This window comes from Anolis sagrei, chromosome 13, assembly GCF_037176765.1.
Source record: "Anolis sagrei isolate rAnoSag1 chromosome 13, rAnoSag1.mat, whole genome shotgun sequence".
NCBI lineage: Eukaryota > Metazoa > Chordata > Lepidosauria > Squamata > Dactyloidae > Anolis > Anolis sagrei.
In genome coordinates this window covers 10,397,652-10,408,870 of record NC_090033.1, presented here as the reverse complement: position 1 = coordinate 10,408,870, position 11,219 = coordinate 10,397,652, and positions in this window count along the sequence as shown.

Here is an 11,219-nt window from a genome sequence, read left to right as displayed (position 1 = left end):
ATTGGACTCAAAGGTCGCAGCTAAGCACCAATCTGCAGACCTGAGAAACATCTCAGGCATTGGAAACACTTGGAAATTTGGCTTCTGAGCTCAGACTTGGCAAGAGAGGTGCCATGGAAGCACTAGCGCACTCCCCAAGCAATGGGATCAGGTGGGCTGACATATAGATTGATAGAGTTGGATCTCAAGGGCCATTTGGTCCCATCCCATTCTGTCATGTATGAAGACACAATCAAAACACTCCTGAAAGATACAAATGCAATCTCTGTTTGATGGACATATCCACCACCCTCTGAGTCCACCCAAAGGTGGACAGTCCACCATCCTCTGAATCTACTCAAGAATGGACAACCCATCACCATCTGAGTTGGCCAAAAGATGGGCAGTCCACCATGCTCTGAGTCCACCTAAAAGTGGACAACCCATCTCCATCTGAGTTTGCTAAAAGAGGGAAAATCCACCATCCTCCAAAGATGGACAGCCCACCATCCTCTGAATCTACCCAAGGATGGGCAACCCATCACCATCTGAGTTGGCCAAAAGATGGACAGTCCACCTAATGGTGGACAACCCATCTCCATCTGAGTTTGCTGAAAGAGGGAAAATCCACTATCCTCCAAAGATGGACAGCCCACCATCCTCTGAATCTACCCAAGGATGGACAACCCATCACCATCTGAGTTTACTGAAAGATGGATAATCCATCACCTTCCAAACATGAGCAGTCCACCACTTGAGTCCACCCAAAGATGGATAGTTCATCACTTTCTGAATCTACCCAAGGAAAGATGGACAATCCATCACCCTCTAAATCTCACCAAAGATGAAGAATCACCAACTTCTAAGTTCCTCCAAAGATGGATAATTCACAACCCTTTGATTCTACCCAACGCTGGACAGTCCACCATCCTCTGAGTGTACTCAAGGATGGACAAACCATGACCATCTGAGTTTGCTGAAAGTTGGACAGTCCACCACCCTCCAAAGATGGACAGTCCACTGCTCTTTGAGTACACCCAAAAATGGAGAGTTCATCCCATTCTGGATCTACCCAAAGAAGGATGCACAATCCATCACCCTCTGAGTCCACTCAAAGATGGAGAGTTCACCACCTTCTAAGTCCCTCCAAAGTTAGATAGTCCACAGCTCTTTGATTTTACCTGAAGATGGACAGTCCACCATCCTTTGAGTCCACCCAAGGGTGGACAACCCATCTCCATCTGAGTTTGCTGAAAAAGGGACAATCCACCATCCTCCAAAGATGGACAGCCCACCATCCTCTGAATCAACCCAAGGATGGGCAACCCATCACTCTCCAAAGATCAACAGTCCACCACTCTGAGTCCACCAAAGATGGATAGTTCATCACTTTCTGAATCCACCCAAGGAAGGATGGACAGTCCATCACCATCTAAATCTCACCAAAGATGAAGAATCCCCAACTTCTACGTTCCTCCAAAGATGGATGGTTCACAACCCTTTGATTCTACCCAACGCTGGACAGTCCACCATTCTCTGAGTCAACTCAAGGATGGACAACCCATCTCCATCTGAGTTTGCTGAAAAAGGGACAATCCACCACCCTCCAAAGATGAACAGTTCACAGCCCTTTGATTCTACCCAAGAATTTACAATCTAATCACCATCTGAGTTTGCCAAAAGATGGACAATCCATCATTCTCTAAATCCTGGCAAAGATGGAGAGTTCACCAACTTCTAAGTCCCTCAAAAGATGGACGGTCCACAGCCCTTTGATTATACTTAAAGATAGACAGCCCACCACCCTCTAGATCCTGCCAAAGATGGAGAGACCACCATCCTCTTGAGTCCACCACTATCTGCCATCCAAAATGGCAACTGGGGGGGGGGGGGGTAGTCAAAGTCAACTGGGTCTCAACTAATCACATTTTAATAATTATATTATTTATATTATTGGGCAGTATTATCTCCATAACAGTTCTAGATATATTTTTTCCAGCTATGCTTTCCTTCTCGTTTCCCTTTTGCCTCTACCGGTTTTAATTGATTGCCTTGTTTTTCAGCGAGTTGCCTCGAACGGATTGTTTTTTTGGGTTGTTTTGATTTGATTGATACGGATTTGATCTCTGTGGGTTTTGGATCTGACGTAGCCCTGAATGCAATTAGGCGCAAGGTGATGAATACACCTTCACGGGGAATTAATGGATCAGGAGAAGTGGATAATGTGGGTGTGGGCTTGTTTGGGCAGAGTGGAGAGGGCTGAGAAGTGAATATGGAAGGAAGGAAGGAATGAGAAAGAGTGAAAGAAGAGAAAGAAGGAAGCGGAGAAGGGAGGGCAAGGAGGGAGATGAGGAAAGACAGGAAGGAGAGAATGGAGTGAAGGAAGAAAGGAGAGAAAACAGAGGCAGAGGGAAAGCTGGTACAGAGCAGGGTCTATTATTAACAATGAATGACAGCTGCATTATTTATACATGCAAGTACATGAAAGAAGCATCTCTCGCCTCTTGACAAACATTCCATTTGTTTTGCTGACTTACAGAAAAACCTCGGTTGGGGTTTAAATATTGCAGGAGAGACAGAGAAAGAGAGAAGGAGGCTCCGTTGTCACGTCTTGCCTCAGCCTCACATGGCCTATGCGCCATGCTCAATGCGATAATGCATAACATAGTTTGTCATGTTGGGAAAGTTTGCTCTAAATGTGTCATTGGTTTGTGTGTCAAGTTTGGTCCAGGTCCATCATTCGTGGAGGTCACAGTGCTCTGTGCGAGCCAAATCAGGTGAAGGTACTGGGCCTATGTGCCATGCTCAATGCGATAATGCATAACATAGTTTGTCATGTTGGGAAAGTTTGCTCTAGATGCGTCATTGGTCTGTGTGCCAAGTTTGGTCCAGGTCCATCATTCGTGGAGGTCGCAGTGCTCTGTGGGAGCCGAATTAGGTGAAGGTACTGCAGTCCGTTCTCCCCCAAACCACACCAGGAAATAAATAAGGTTGTGGGTGAACTACAACTCACATCATGCCAGGTTAACCCCCCTGAAACTCCACCAGTACTTGGTTTGTCAAGTTTGCCAAGTTTGGTTTGGTCATTCGTGAGGGTTACAGTGCTCTGTGGGAGCCGAAACTGCACCAGGACATAAATAAGGTTGTGGATGAACTACAACTCACATCATGCCACGTTAACCACCTGAAACTCTACCAGTACTTGGTTTGTCATGTTGGGAAAGTTTGCTCTAGATGCGTCATTGGTCAGTGTGCCAAGTTTGGTCCAGATCCATCATTCGTGAGGGTCGCAGTGCTCTGTGGGAGCCGAAACAGCACCAGGACATAAATAAGGTTGTGGGTGAACTACAACTCACATCATGACACATTAACCACCTGAAACTCCACCAGTACTTGGTTTGTCATGTTGGGAAAGTTTGCTCTAGATGCGTCATTGGTCTGTGTGCCAGGTCCAGGTCCATCATTCGTGGAGGTCGCAGTGCTCTGTGGGAGCCGAATCGGGTGAAGGTACTGCGGTCCATCCTCTCCCAAACTGTACCAGGACATAAGGTTGTGGGTGAACTACAACTCACATCATGCCACATTAACCACCTGAAACTCTACCAGTACTTGGTTTGTCATGTTGGGAAAGTTTGCTCTAGATGCGTCATTGGTCAGTGTGCCAAGTTTGGTCCAGATCCATCATTCGTGAGGGTCGCAGTGCTCTGTGGGAGCCGAAACGGCACCAGGACATAAATAAGGTTGTGGGTGAACTACAACTCACATCATGACACATTAACCACCTGAAACTCCACCAGTATGTGGTTTGTCATGTTGGGAAAGTTTGCTCTAGATGCGTCATTGGTCTGTGTGCCAAGTTTGGTCCAGGTCCATCATTCGTGGAGGTCGCAGTGCTCTGTGGGAGCCGAATTAGGTGAAGGTACTGCAGTCCGTTCTCCCCCAAACCACACCAGGAAATAAATAAGGTTGTGGGTGAACTACAACTCACATCATGCCAGGTTAACCCCCCTGAAACTCCACCAGTACTTGGTTTGTCAAGTTTGCCAAGTTTGGTTTGGTCATTCGTGAGGGTTACAGTGCTCTGTGGGAGCCGAAACTGCACCAGGACATAAATAAGGTTGTGGATGAACTACAACTCACATCATGACACAATAACCACCTGAAACTCCACCAGTACTTGGTTTGTCATGTTGGGAAAGTTTGCTCTACATGCCTCATTGGTCAGTGTGCCAAGTTTGGTCCAGGTCCATCATTCGTGAAGGTCACAGTGCTCTGTGGGAGCCGAAACTACACCAGGACATAAATAAGGTTGTGGGTGAACTACAACTCACATCATGACACAAATGAACCACCTGAAACTCCACCAGTACTTGGTTTGTCATGTTGGGAAAGTTTGCTCTAGATGTGTCATTGGTTTGTGTGCCAAGTTTGGTCCAGATCTATCATTCGTGGGGGATCACAGTGCTCTGTGGGAGCCGAATCGGGTGAAGGTACTTCAAATCCCATCATCTGTGGTCCGTCATCCCCCAAACTGCATTAGGACATAAATAAGGTTGTGGGTGAACTACAACTCACATCACCCCCCGAAACTCCATCAGTACTTCGTTTGTCATGTTGGGAAAGTTTGCTCAAGATGCATCATTGTTGGGGTTCAGTGTGCTCTCTGGCTACAGGATGAACTACAACTCCCACCATGGTGAGTCAGTCCCCTCAAATCCCTCCAGTAGGTTGAGTTAGACATGGGAGTTCTGTGTGCCAAGTTTGATTCAGGTCCATCGTTCGTAATGGCCACACTTTCTCTGGTTGTAAGTGAACTACAGATCCCAAAACTCAAGGTCAATTTCTCCCAAACCTCCAGTAATCAAATTCGGGTTTATCAGGTATGTGTGCCAAGTTTGGTCCAGATCCAATTGTGTTTCGGTTCACAGTGCTCTCTGGATGTAGGTGAACTACAACTCCCCCAAATCAAGGTGAATTTTCCCCAAAGTATTTTTTGATGGTCATGGGGGTTCTGTGTGCCAAGTTTGGTCCAATTCCCTTTTTGGTGGGGTGCAGAGTGCTCTTTGATTGTAGGTGAACTATAAATCCCATTACCTACAACTCCTCCCAAAACCCACCAGTATGCCAATATGGGCATATCGGGGATGTGTGTTAAGTTTGGTCCATATCCATCATTGTTTGGGTTCACAGTGCTATCTGGATGTAGGTGAACTACAACTCCTATACATCCAGCCAAAGACCTCCAGTGTTTTTTTGTTGGTCATGGGAGCTCTGTGTGCCAAGTTAGTTGCAGGTCCATCATGGTTGGAGTTCAGAGTGCTCTTTGACTGCAAGTGAACTATACATCCCAGGACCTACAACTGTTATAAATCAGGGTCAATTCCTACCAAACCTCTCTAGTATTTTGCGTTGGTCATGGGGGTTCTGTGTGCCGAACGTGGTCGAGGTCCATTGGCAGTGGGGATCACAACGTTATGTCTTGATGCAGGGTGAACTACAAATTCCATCATGTTGAATCAGTCCCCCAACCCTTTCCAGTATGTTCAGTTGTTAATCAATTCTGCTGTTTGCTGTGCACCATAGGAAAGGGTTAAGGGAGAGGCAGTGGGCGGGATCATGCAAATTCCACACCAATGGAGAGAGTCAGAAACACTGAGATGCCAGTGGTGGAGGAAACATAGAAAATCTAGGATGATATTGTCCCGGAACTTGGGTATTGTGTTTGCGGAGGACATTGGCAGGGTTGGCGGCAACGCAATCCGTTCAGCCGACCTTCTCCAGTCGGGATTCTCGATGCTTTGTGTCGCTTTTCTTGCAGCATCTTCAGTGACTTCTGGAAGGATTTCTTTTCAAAGAGGTGGACTGCATTTGCATAGAAATTATAAAGCTGTGACGTTCACAATCACACGTGTCCGGGAAGGAGTTTCTGTGGCTCGTTTTGCCTTGAAGGAAAACAGCATTGAGATGCATAGTTTCCTATAGCATTTAGTGAGGGGAAAGGCCTTTTCTCCACTGCAACTCCATAATCCCTGCTGTCAAGGGAGTCATGCTGGATACCGTGTCAATGGGGCAGTGAATCCTTTGGACACCTTCTGTCATGTCCATCTCCTCCTTGGATCGTTTTGCACAGATATGGACATAATACAGTAGGGTCTCGCTTATCCGACCTTCCCTTATCTGACCTTCCCTTATCCGACATTCCATCTCATCCGACCTTCTTATCCAACGCTCCCCTTTTCCTCCAGCATTTCCGCTTCAGTTAAAGGAGACATTCCAACTCTCTCTCCATTCCTGATACAGTAGAGTCATGCTTATCCAACCTTCGCTTATCCGACCTTCGCTTATCCGACCTTCCCTTATCCGACATTCCATCTCTTCTGATGTTCTTATCCGACGCTCCCCTTTTCCTCCAGCATTTCGCCTTCAGTTAAAGGAGCGCTCCCCATCTCTCTCTCCATTCCCAATACAGTAGAGTGTCTCTTACTCGACCTTCGCTTATCCGACCTTCCCTTATCTGACATTCCATCTCATTCGACGTTCTTATCCGATGCTCCCCGTTTCCTTCAGCATTTCCCCTTCAGTTAAAGGAGTGCTCCCCAACTCTCTCTCCATTCCCAATACAGTAGAGTCTCACTTATCCAACCGCTTATCCGACATTCCATCTCATCCGGCATTCTTATCCGACGCTCCCCTTTTCCTCCAGCATTTCCCCTTCAATGAAAGGAGCAATCCCCATCTCTCTCTCCATTCCCAATACAGTAGAGTCTCTCTTACCCAACCTTCGCTTATCCGACCTTCCCTTATTCAACATTCTATCTCATCCAACGTTCTTATCTGATGCTCCCCTTTTCCTCCAGCATTTCCCCTTCAGTTAAAGGAGTGCCCCCCGTCTCTCTCCATTCCCAATACAGTAGAGTCTCGCTTATCCGACCTTCGCTTATCCGACATTCCATCTCATCTGGAGTTCTTATCCTACGCTCCCCTTTTCCTTCAGCATTTCCCCTTCAATTAAAGGAGCGCTCCCCAACTCTCTCTCCATTCCCAATACAGTAGAGTCTCGCTTATCCGACCTTCGCTTATCCGACATTCCATCTCATCCGACATTCTTATCCGATGCTCCCCTTTTCCTTCAGCATTTCCCCTTCAATGAAAGGAGCAATCCCCATCTCTCTCTCCATTCCCAATACAGTAGAGTCTTGCTTATCCGACCTTCGCTTATCCGACATTCTATCTCATCCGACGTTCTTATCCGACGCTCCCCTTTTCTTTCAGCATTTCCCCTTCAGTTAAAGGAGCGCTCCCCAACTCTCTCTCCATTCCCAATACAGTAGAGTCTCGCTAATCCGACCTTCACTTATCCAACATTCCATCTCATCCGGCGTTCTTATCCGATGCTCCCCTTTTCCTTCAGCATTTCCCCTTCAGTTAATGGAGCGCTCCCCAACTCTCTCTCCATTCCCAATACAGTAGAGTCTCGCTTATCCGACCCTCGCTTATCCGACATTCCATCTCATCTGGCGTTCTTCTCCGACGCTCCCCTTTTCCTTCAGCATTTCCCCTTCAATGAAAGGAGCAATCCCCATCTCTCTCTCCATTCCCAATACAAGGAGGAGGAGGAGGGAAGGAAGGAAGGGGGAAGAGGGGCAGGACCGGAATCGGAAGCATCCTCCCTCCTTCCCTCTGGGATTTCCTCGCTCCTCTTCCGCATCTAAGCACTTCCTTCTGGCCCCGGGGCATTGCCTTGCCTTAACTCTTTGAGTCCCTGTTGTTAGTATTCTAGGTATTTCGTGTTGTGTCAGACGGGTAATAGTAGCAGACTCCATATTATCCAATATTTTCATTTATCTAACATTCTGTCGGCCAATTTATGTTGGATAAGCGAGACTCTACTGTATATTAGTCTTGATGCAGTGGCTGTTGGAAGAAACCACACGGGTCATCTAGTCCGACCTCTTCCCATGCAAGAAAAGCACAAAGTACCCCATAAAGTTTAGAACCAGATCCATTTGAGTCAGATCCGTCTCCTTCTTGGAAATGCTTCTCGTCGTTTTCTCGGCGCATTCTCAGGGGACACCTGGTTCTACAACAGCATCGCTCAGCCTCAGAGAGGAGGCATAATTCAATGTGCCCGCTCGCCTGGCTTTCCCCGTTCCGCTCCACCGGTTGGTGATGGAAAGGGCCGAAGCACACCGCAAAGCCTTCCAGGCAATCAGGCGGTAATAGAGGTTGGCTGTCCCCCGAGCAGAATTTACGGGGCCCGCGAGGATCCGCCTGTCGTTATTTAACGCTCGGGTAATGAGCACCTGAATGGAGAAGATCGCTCAGGCGGAGGTGTTGGGCCTCGGACAAATCCTCCAAGGGAGCCGTAAATAAGAGCCGCCAAGCGGCCTTCATATGAACCCAGCCTGTATTGCCATTGCAGATTCATAACCGGTTCTTGTCATGTGCTTTCAAGATATACTGCGAACCTCAGGTGAACCTATTTTGGTGTTTTCTGGAGCTGAGAGAGTGTGTCTTGCCTAAGGTTGCCCAAACCTAGTCCACAGAGTCCAACGCTCAAACAACTCTCCAATCCACAGCTTTCCATGGTCCTGACATTGGTTTTGAAGATGAGTTTCAGCACCTTGGAGAACTCCTTGGAAGCAGAGTGGCTCCTGAATGAGCCTTCTCCAAAATGGTCCTCCTTCGTGTTTCCTCATTTCCATTCTAAGCCGAAGAGCCAACATTATCCGTAAACACCTCCTAGGTCATGTGGCCAGCATGACTGAATGGTACCGCTCCTTCCTGCTGGAGCGGTACCTATTGATTTACTCACCTTTGAATGTTTTTGAACTGCTAGGTTGGCAGAAGCTGGGGCTAACAGTGGGAGCTCACCCCACCCCTCGGATTTGAACCAGTGACCTTTTGGTCAGCATTTTCAGCAGCCCACCGCACCACTGGGGACTCCTTGCTTGGGTAAACATTGTACTATTTACACAAAACAAGGCTTCCATGACACAAATAAAGTTCTTTATACTTTCTACTTTACTTCCACACTGAAGTTACACAGGAGCTTCATGCCTCAGTGGGAGAAAGGCCTCAGTGTGAGGTAGGCCTCAGTGTTAGTAGTCCTCGGTGTGAGTAGGCCTGGTGTGAGAAGCTTGTGTGAGAGGAAGCTTCAGTGTGAAGGCTTCCTCTCACACAAGCTTCTCACACCAGGCTTACTCACACCGAGGACTACTAACACTGAGGCCTACCTCACACTGAGGCCTTTCTCCCACTGAGGCTTACCTCCCATTGAAGGCTCTCTCAGAGTGAGGCCTTTCTCCTGAAGTCGAACATGACCCCACCCCTCCATAAGAAATAGTAACTTATAGTAAGGACACCAGACTGGATAATAAAGGTTAAGCCTTGGTCAATTTGGTGTGTATCATTTAATCAAGGCTTTGTGCCCTATTTTCATATGTTTATAGCAGAAAGTAACCAATTTATTACTGAAAATCATGCCACAAAAGTAGTTGACTTTTTCCATCTGAGACACACCTTGGCTCCTGATGATCCCCCATCTCACAAACAAGAGACTCTCTTTCCGCCTCGTGGATATATTTCCCTTTATGGACCTTCCTATGAATAATATGAACTATGGACACTGGTGGAGGGTAGTTGGGTTTACTCTCTGTATTAGGATTTCTATATTTTCATATTTTCTCCTGTGTATGTAACCTTCTCCTGACCCTTTCTGCCCCATTCCCTTTGGTGGAAAAATGTATAAGGAAGTCGCCTCGCCTCTGAAAAAAGCAATTAGCGAGCATCTCTTGCATGGAAAAATAACAAAGAAATGTCTCCCTGACTTCGGAGGCTGGCCATCAAGGGGATAATCAGTTGGCAGACTTTTTAATCACATTACAATGGGAGGAAAGAGGACCTTTGGAAAGTCCTCCCCTCCTAACCTGTTTCTTTTTAAGCCTTTCCATTAAAGACATTCACCAAAGTCTCCTCCTATGTGCCCCTGTCTGACCGCAAGAGGAAAACCCAGATTAAGTGGTATCAATGCTTATCTCAGATCAACCACGACACAATAGACAGGTTTTGCTTGAAGGCCATTTAGGACTCGCTGAGCCACATGGACATTTCCTGAGTTCCATAATCCATTCAAGAATGCATTGTATTCCCTTGTCCCACCTCCCTCCCTCCTGATTCGTCGACGCGCCAAGGCGGCAGAAGCCCTGTGATTGGCCCAGGCACTCAAGGGGCAGACGAGCCTCCTCCCAGCTGTTGGGGCACCAGCCAATCACCTTCAAGCCAGGCCGGGGGGGGGGGAGTGGGAGATTCAAACCACACACTCTGTTTTTTCTATAAAAATGGCATTTATTTGTGTACATGTATGCTTAGCTTGGCGAATGATTGCTGCTTTGCATCCTTTTCAGCTGAATCGCTAATAAATCATCTCGTTGGCACTTTCTTCAACTTTGGTGACATTCTTTTTGGGAACTTAGGGAAAATAAATTGCTTAAAATTAGGCTTCTCTTTACTCACCAACGTAGCGATCCCTTTTTGGTGTTGCCACAAGGTCTCTCCTCCTGGGGTAGCCCTTCTAAAGTTCCTATCGACTTCACTCCCACTGAGGCGAACTAACACTGAGGCCTACTCACACTGAGGCCTACTAACACACTGAGGCCTTTCTTCCGCAGAGACCTCTCGCAGACTGAAACTACTAAGCTACAGGCACACCTGCTTATATTGAACTGCAGCTTTTCCTAAGTCATTGCAACCAACTTCCAAAGCCGGGCCAGCCTCCCTGATACGATTCCCAACGAAACTCAATAAGATGGAACCAAGAAAATTGGCTATTTCTCAGCTCTCTTCTTCTCCGAATGTTGTTGGAAAGGGAGCAACAAGCCGTGAGTTCCGACTAATCCTAGGAGCTGATGCCTGGGCGACCTTGGAACCCGCAAGGAAACCCCAAATATCGTTCCCTGCCTTTCTCTTCCCATCCGAGGAATGCGTTCTGTCAGTGGAAGCGACACAGCGGCGAACTCCGCAGTCTATAACCGGCTGATGTATCGGGGCTGCCGCGGTGTCAAATGCTGAGTAATGAGAAATTTAATGAAGAGAGATGAGCCGAGGATGGGTTTTTAAGCTGCGGAGGAGAAGCGCGAGGGAAACACACACGCATGGGGAGAGGGAGAGGGAGAAAATGCCACTCTCCGAGGAAACCATCTTGCGCGCCGCCTGTCTGCGCGGTGACTCAGGAGTCACTC